The 9,065-nt window shown below is 37.1% G+C and overlaps 1 pseudogene across 1 annotated transcript; it reads left to right on the forward strand.

Moving 5' to 3' along the window:
- Positions 1-1,632: 1,632 nt before the first annotated feature.
- Positions 1,633-2,055, forward strand: LOC307106556 (ubiquitin-conjugating enzyme E2 D3-like; annotated as a pseudogene). The gene has a single exon. The product of its transcript is annotated as a ubiquitin-conjugating enzyme E2 D3-like (transcript).
- Positions 2,056-9,065: the final 7,010 nt, after the last annotated feature.

Consider the following 9,065-nt stretch of genomic DNA (forward strand, 5'->3'; position numbering starts at 1 on the left):
ATTTTGTGACTACTGTAAATTTTCTGCAGAGTTTGGTAATTAACTCTCAATCCTAGTTCTGAGTGTTACAAGGTCTTGCTTTTTTTGTTTCAGGAGGAAGTTAGGAAGGATTGAGCACCTGATCTTAACAGATGCCATTTTCAACCAGAAAGAAGTGAGAAGAGTGTTATCCACATGGTGACACATTTCTACTTTATGAAAATGTGTCACATTATCTTGCAGAAATATCACATGTGCTCACCATCATTTTTTTCTATTTTTCACCTTCTTGCGTCCTTTTCACTGAATTTTAAAATACCAATCCAACTGTGACTCTCCCAGAGTTGCTGCTCCTGGACTCCATTGGGACTCCCTTGGGTCTCAGGGTCATCTAAAAGTCAACTCTCCTTCATGATGAGATAGCTCTATTTTTGTGCTAACTTCAAGTGTTCGAAAAACTAATTTATGTGATAGATTAAGGTGACAATCCATAACTGCACCCTAGGCACAGTCCTTTCACATGGTGCAACAGATTTCCAAAATAAAACAGCTTTTATTTCAACATAGTATCCTCCAGAGGACTGAATACTGTTTGGCTGTTAAGTCCTTCACACATCATTATTTCCCAAGCAAGAAGGTGATAAATCTCCCCACAAAACTAGTTCAGCATACATAGGAAAAAAATAGAGCTAAGACCATATCTGATTTGATTGCAGACTGGAAGGACAATTAAAAATAAATACTAAGTGTATATATACATTCTGATAAGAAAAATGTAGTTCATGTAAAGGTTAGGAAGGATATCAACTCAGACATCACCTTCCACGTGCTCCCCCTCTCTCCCTATCAGCAAGGCCACCTTAAGGCCTTATCTTCAGCATTTCATAGGGACAAGCTTTTGCATGTATTTGTGAGTCCCATGGCTATACTTAGAAAGAAGCATGGTTATTGTTTTATTTGTTCTTGTACAGGAATGTCTGGACCAAGTCAGAAACATCCTGTGATCTCCAGCCCATAGCCTGGCATAGCTTGACACATGCTCACTAGCCTCCCCCCGCCCCCCCGCCCTCCCCCCCCCCCAAAAAAAAAGCCTTTTCAAATAAGAATCATTTGTAGGCTGTGATGCTTGGGATAGACGATCTGAGACAAAATCTGGCAAGGAAATCCTGAGGATTTTGTGGATTTTTTTCTTTCTTTAGAGGAAAATTTAAAGGGATTAATAGCACGAAGAAAACTATCAGTGCTAGTGGGAGCAACGAATCCCTTCAAAATGCTATCGGTGAAATGTTATGTTTTAAGGGGTAATATGAAATATTTAGCAGAGCCCATGTCCCACCTCAGGCCCCCACCCTCCCAGTCCAACCTCTGATATGTTTAGTAAAAAGGTGGTGTTCTGCACAGAAGGAAAAGGGTGCAGCACAGACACTCACTGGACATGGGAAGCAAATCATCTCCCTGCACCGTTAGACTCCTCTGTGCTCCAGGCGGTGGCCTTGGCCGATTGATACGCGTGGTGAAGAAGCACCTGTGTTTCGCAGAGCCAGTGTGGGAGGAAGAGACAATCCTTCCCTGCCACCAGGATAATCAAGAGCTTTGGCCAGACAACAAGGACCTTTGAGCACACAACAAGGAGCCAGACGCAAAGCACAGGCTATGGCACTACAATGGATTAATAAGGAGCTTAGTGATTTGTCTCGTGACCCAGTAGCACAATGTTCTGCAGGTCCAGTTGGGGATTATAAATTTTATTGGCAAACCACACTCACGGGAGCTAATGACAACCCATATCAAGGCGGTGTCAATTCATTTTCCTACAGACAGACCACTCCTCCAAACCACCCAAGATTGCATTTACAAGAAGAATTTGTCATGCAAATAGTAACAGTAATGGAAGCATTTGTCTTGATATTCTAAGATCACAGTGGTCTCTTGCTTTAACTATTTCTAAAATTCTTTTATGCATTTGTTCACTGCTATATAATCCAAACCCAGATGACTCACTAGTGCTAGAGATTGCACGGTTCTATAAAACAGACAGATAATAAATACAACAGACTATCATGGGAATGGATTTAGAAGTGTGCCATCTGATGCTCCCTTAAAGTTAGAATAACCTGCATTATAGCGGAATAAACTTTACTGTTCCTTTTTTGGTTTCCTCATCCGACTGCTCTCCTATCAGATCTCATCTTTTCAAATTTTAGTTTTTGTTTACCTTTCGCCATTCATTCACATGATCATCTGAGAAGACAAGTTCTTCCAGTTTTGGACAATAACTGCTTTTAGAAACAGTTAAGTAGTTATAAGAGAACTGTTGCTCAAGATTCAGAATTTTTAAAAAAGAACACGTGTATTATGTGGCCAATGTCTCCACTCTAACATGCTGAAGAGATCATGGGGGTGGGGTGGGGGGAGGAGATGGATGCTCAGTTGTCACATCAAAGGAAGCAGCATTAAAGTAGCAGCATCCATTCTTATTGAAGCCTTCCACTGTTAGATACCTGAGGTTCCATGGTATATTTTATTGTCATAACTAACGTGGCTGGAGAATTGGTATTGAATTTATAGCATCAGAGAGAAAATGTGATGGATTTTCTGCATGTCAATAAAGGCATGACCTCTTCTTGTTCTACAGAGAATGGGAATTGGAAGTCAAATACCCTCTGTATTCTAAAATAGGGTCTCAGACATTTTGTAATTTTCATTTAAATTGTTAGGAGGTTTGGAACTTTGAGTTATTCTATCTTCCAATACACTGTTTAATATAGTACTGAATTAATGATGCAAGTTGTCAATGGCTGAGTGGCCAACTAATAGCTCTGCTAGTAATTGATTTATTTTTCTTTAATAGTGTTGCAAAAACAAACAAAAATATCTGTAAGACAGAAAAAAAATAATACTATTAGAACCCAGTTGCAGATTATTCTTTTTCTATGGTATTTTTAAAGCAAAACCCAAATTTAATATACAAATGATTTTTTAAAACCATAAAGAAAAATCAACATTAATCTTCCTTATTTTATATTCAAATAATCATTACCTAAATGGGAAAAATGCTAATTATGGTGCAAGAAGATACATTTTCATTTTCTTCTTGTTGATTTTTGACTTAATGGTTACTCACTAAAATATAATAAAAAAATATGCCCTGTATTACTAGAATCAGCCTTAATGAGAGAGCACACCATAGATGGAAAATTTAATTGTGGAAAGTTTGTAAAAGTAATTGGAACTCACAAAAAAACATTATTCTTCAGTTTGTCAAATACAGTATTTTCCATTTCAATTCTGCAGAACTCTTTAATACCAGCTGTGTTATATCAACTTTGGACATCAACACAATTGTTGATGATGATAACAGAATAAAATTACCATAGCTGGGAAAATGCAAACCAAGTAGGTTGACAAAAATGAACCTGTTTGTCTATAGGATTTTTATTTTTATTTTATTTTTTAAAAATTTCTTTATTGATTAAGGTATTAGATATTTGTCCATATCCTCCCATTACCTTCCCAAATCCCCCGCCCCCCCTGCCTATAGGATTTTTAGTGTGACATATACCATACTGCAAAACGAATAACTTAGTGGATCTAGTATTGCATGATATGAGAAATACCAATCAGGAGAATGATTTAAAGGAAGCCTTCAAGTTTCCTTAGAGATATTGTGACATGAACAGCTTGGAAAGTTTCCAAAGGTATTTAGTTATATTATCGTGAGTGTAATTGAGGCACTGTTGTTCAATATTCAGTTCCATCTGGGGAATACAAGAAAGAAACAGGCTAATGGTGTGTGTCAGCAATTTTTTTCTGTGAAAAATGTCCCATACCCTTTGGTGACTGTGCTGAGCTGAGATGCCATAACACATATAAAATGTAAAGCAGCTATTCACCAGCACTGTTGTCTAAACACTGGACCAAATATATCACCCATTTTTATGCAATTGTTCATTCATTTATTCATTCATGAATGATTCAGCAAGCATTGATTGACAACCTTTTCTTTTATAAGCATAACTACAGGAACTCAAGAAAGCCATGAGTCATTTCAAACTGGTTAACATTAAAATCAATTTACAGGCACAACTTAATAACTGAAGATATCAATAAACATGTGCTCTTTAGTCAACATTATTTCCCTTCACATATTTTTATTAATTCTAACATATATTTAAAATATACTGGTCTATTAAATTTTATTCTTTATTAAATGTTTAGAGTCATGCACAATGTCACCCTTTATCAATCTGCTTAGCTTTATTTCTCACTTTATCAGGTGTGAAAGCACAAACACACTTTATAAATTTATACAGTTTAAACAAAAACACTCCCTGAAATTACAACAAAATTGCAACAAAGTGATAGAAAAAAAAAACACCCTGCTTTTTGCCCCATCCCCCAGATCTCAGCTTTTTATCTTTACTTTTAAATATATTACCTTTATAATTGAACTAACACCCTTTAGACTTCAGGCATTTCTGTATAGTCTAGTGTGGTGTTTGTTATTTTGCTTTGAAGCACCATTTTCTGAATTTAAGTGTAATACTCATCCCTTTTAGAAATTTTGGAGAATGCAGAAAAGTACAACAAAAAAAGGTGGATGAAATTTCCTTGTAGCCTACAAATACAATTTAGAAAGTTTTCATTTTCCTGGCATAATTGATACTAGAAAAATGATACAAAACAAAATCAAATTAAAATGGGAAACTAGAATATTAATGAGGCTGCCAGACTTAGCAAATATAAATCTGGGCACCCAGCTTAATTCAAATGTCAGATAAACAATAGGTGATAGTTTTAGTATTAGCATGTCCCATGAATACATTGCATAAGATACATTATATACACATACATACATATGGAGCATACTGATACAGTCTGTGTGTGTGAGCATGTGTTGTATTTTGCCAAATAATCTTTCTCCCAGTTTTGAGATGATCATTTATTTTTTTCTCCCTCTAACTTCCCTCAACAAGAGTGAATTACTTTAACTGTTTTTTGTATGTTAAACTCAACTTGAAAAATTTGAATCTATATTTGTGAAATAAAGTAATCTTTGTTTTTTTCATAATGTCCTTGTTTAGTATTTTTTTAAACTGTTTTTATTGATTTCAGAGAAGAAGGGAAAGGGAGAGAGAGAGAGAGAAACATCAATAATGAGAGAGTCATTGATCCTCAGCCTCCTGCACACCTCCTAATGGGGATAGAGCCTGAATCCTGGGCAGGTCCCCTGACCATGACCTCCTGGTTCATAGGTTGATGCTCAACCACTGAGCCACACCGGCCAGGCTCAAACCTCTTTTTAACTTAATATTTGTAATACAGTGAGGGGTACATTTGGGATTTAGTAAAGTGAAACAAAATTAGCCATAACTATTAAACTCTGCAACTTGAGCTCCCATTAAATATTAATAATATAACATGTATAAAATAATACCACATTTCATGTTAATAATATAACATGAAAATCAACATGCAGATAAAACCAGTGCTTAATAGAGGCAGAGAAACCTATCTCTATATATAAAAACATAATATGCAAATAGACCAGACGGTGGAATGACTGGTCAGTTATGATGCGCGCTGACCACCAGGGGTCAGACAACCAACACTGGAGCTGCCACCAGCCCACAGGCCCCGATCACATGATCAGGGCCTGCTGGTCAACCTCTTGGTCTTTCCCCCAGACAGCAGGCTCTGATAGCCTGATGGGGAATGGGGGTCGGTGGTGGCAGATGCGGGCAGTGCTGGGGCCCTGATTGCCCCGCCGGTTGCCCCACACACAGGCCGGCTGCTGGCAGCTGGGGAAGATCAGCGCTGATCGCAGGCCAGGCCTAGGGACCCTACCTGTGCATGAATTTTGTGCACTGGGCCTCTAGTGTTCATTATAAAGGGGTATCTAAAGATAAATCTAGAAAGTTTGAAGAAAATAATACAGTGCTTGCAAATAAAACAACTAACTTAGTTTCAAGTTCAGAAACATTATAGACCTGATGTATCCACCACCAATTTGGTCATTGAGAATATGTAAATACTTTAAGTCTCATACTGTCTTGTGTAGTCTTACTACATGACCATTGTCATATGAGAGAAAATACCAGAATTGAGAGACTGTTGAGTTCAATCTCTAGGTATGGTAGTATTCATAAATTATCTTGGGTAGTTAGCAAAATGGCCTCCTGCTTCAAGTGCTTTCCTATGTCTTTGTTAACAAAATAAAGCATTGCCCCAAACAAGGTAATCAGAATATCTGAGGTGTGGTATAGGACACTAATTTGCACAAGCGCAAAGAATGACCAAGCGTGAGACTCAATTAGATAGTGGGTGATCTGATTCTTCAACCTACCTTTTTAACTACGAGGCTACCAGCTTCCTTCAGCTCCCAAAAGCCAGGAGGGCACTGCCAAGTGCAAGGTTGTATGATCCTCTTAAAAGTCAATAGGCAGTGCCCTAGCTGGTTTGGCTCAGTGGATAGAACGTCAGCCCAGGTTTAATTCTAGTCAAGGGCACATGCCCAGGTTGCAGGCTCAATCCCCAGTGGGGAGCACCCAGGAGGCCACTAGTCAATGATTCTCTCTCATCATTGATGTTTCTGTCTCTCTCTCTCTCCCTCTTCCTTCCTCTCTGAAATCAATAAAAATATATTTAAAAAAATCAATAGGGAGTGACTTCAAGCCCCAATGAATCCATGACTGGTGTGCTCCCTTTAGAATACTAAAGAAAAACATAACTCTCTCAGTCTGTTGATTTTATTTACCTTGTACATTCTTTTCTTCCTGTTTTTTTTCATGTCTTTATGCTTAACGTATGTCTAAATTTCAAGACCTATTTTACAAACTAACTCCAGTTGAAAACTCTTTTCAAATCCTTGTATTTTTCTTTCCTCAATAAGCTTTCAAACTTTTATGTGTTTTCAACCTTGGAAACTGGAAAGAGAAACAATTAAGGAATGAAAAATAACACTTTTATAAAGATAATTAACTAGCATATTATTTTCTTTATTCTACTGGATTTTCATTAATAGAACATTTTCTAAAACCCCTCATAAGCTCTTCCTGATAGGATAGCTATGGAAAATATCCACACAAGTCAGTGCATAAGCTCAAAGAATGATGAAGTGTGAGACTCAATTAGTTAGTGGGTGATCTGATTCTTCAACCCACCTTTTTAAATATGAGGCTGGGCCAGCTTCCTTTAGTTCCCCAAAGCCAAGAGGGCACTTGTCAAAAGCAATTGATACCTGTTAAAGCATTTGCAGGAATCTTGTGAAGTTACAGTGACCAAAACCAAGAAAATTACTCTTTAAGTTTTTATTTTCTATGTCATCATTTTTTAAAAATATATTTTATTGATTTTTTACAGAGAGGAAGGGAGAGGGATAGAGAGTTAGAAACATCTATGAGAGAGAAACATTGATCAGCTGCCTCCTGCACACCTACTGGGGATGTGCCCACAACCAAGGTACATGCCCTTGACCGGAATCAAACCTGGGACCCTTTAGTCTGCAGGCCAATGCTCTATCCACTGAGCCAAACCAGTTAGGGCTAAGTCATCATTGTTATGTTTTAAAAATAAAGTGACTATTCAGTAATTTTAGTGCCAAGAGCCAATTCCAGCATGTCATAATTACAAGAGTTTCATCAAAAGGTTGATGAAGCTTGGGGGGCTCAACAAATGCTGAGCCACATATGTAATTATCTGTTGGAATGGCTAAAAAGCATCTTCCCCAAACCTGAATAGGATAATCATTTACTGCCAGACAGCTCAGGGCATCTTAATATAAATGTTATTGCCTCCTGTTGGCCAAACATCTGAACAGCTGTAGGCTATTCCCCAATCTGACAATGCTTCTGCAAACCCTACCCTTTGAAACCCTACCCTTTGAAGTGTATTATCTCCACCTTGCCTTAGGACAAATTGTGTTAATAAAAAGCACGGGGCCTGAGTCAAGGTGAAGTCTTTAGCTCCTTTAGCTGAAGCTCCTCTGACCCCCAATGCCTTTCAAAACTATCTTTCATCTTTGGACTCCATATTGAATCTACGCGCAGCTGCTTTCTCCAGATTGCTGAACCCTTCGTAATGCTGGGATAAGAACCCCGGCGTTTTAGAACGATGTGATCACTGACCTTTATGTATTTCCATGTTTTATGAAAAATGTAAATAAAGATTATAATTTAAAAGGACTATGGAGTCTCTGAGATGGCTTGGGACATATTTACTGAATCTCAACTTGAAAACAACATCATAGCTCATACTTGTTTTCTTTCCTCAGCCAGATGGTGCATCATCTCGGGAAAAGGTGTAACCTGTCACAATATATGTGATCTTTTGTAAAAAAATCTGAAAGCTCAGGACACTATCTGTGGAGACCACATGTTGCCTCTCATTATACCAAATAATTAAAATTTTGTACTTTCCCCCAAAACACACCAATGAGAATCACTGACTAGAGTCAAGGAAGCATAAGAATCTGATGATTAAAAAGAAACCTTTTTGAATCTTTTCTCTCATATTTGTATCCATTTATCTTAAGAAGATGCTAAGGCCCAGATAAAGAATTTGTTCTTGAATATGCCCAAATGATAAAATTCTGTAACCATCTGTATAGAGAAAGCATATGTATGGGGGAGGGGTAATGGGAGAATAAAGACAGATATCTAACACCTTAATCAATAAAGAAATTTAAAAAAGCATATGTATTTGGACTGGCATACAAATTTTTTCTTGTGGATCAGAAAAATCCATAAAATCTGAAGATTTATTTTCATAAGTGATTTTCTTAAATTAGTGATGGAGTTTTAAGACAAAATGTTCTGTTCTCAGAGTCAAAAGATCGGAACTCAAGTAGTATTTCTGGCATTTCTTGTATAACCTTGGGCAAATAGCATACACTTGCCATCATCTATGAAGCAAATGGTGATTTATAAAAATATAAACTGTAGTATTAATAAGGGAATTGAATAACACAATCTCTGGAAATGATGACTTTGTGGCATTATTATTTGTAACAAAAGGAAAATAATGTATTTTTTATTGTATACTATTTCAGTTTTCCTGGTTTTTCTTAAAGGGATAGAGCAGATTGC

This window comes from Cnephaeus nilssonii (assembly GCF_951640355.1).
Source record: "Cnephaeus nilssonii genome assembly, chromosome: 10".
Lineage (NCBI taxonomy): Eukaryota > Metazoa > Chordata > Mammalia > Chiroptera > Vespertilionidae > Cnephaeus > Cnephaeus nilssonii.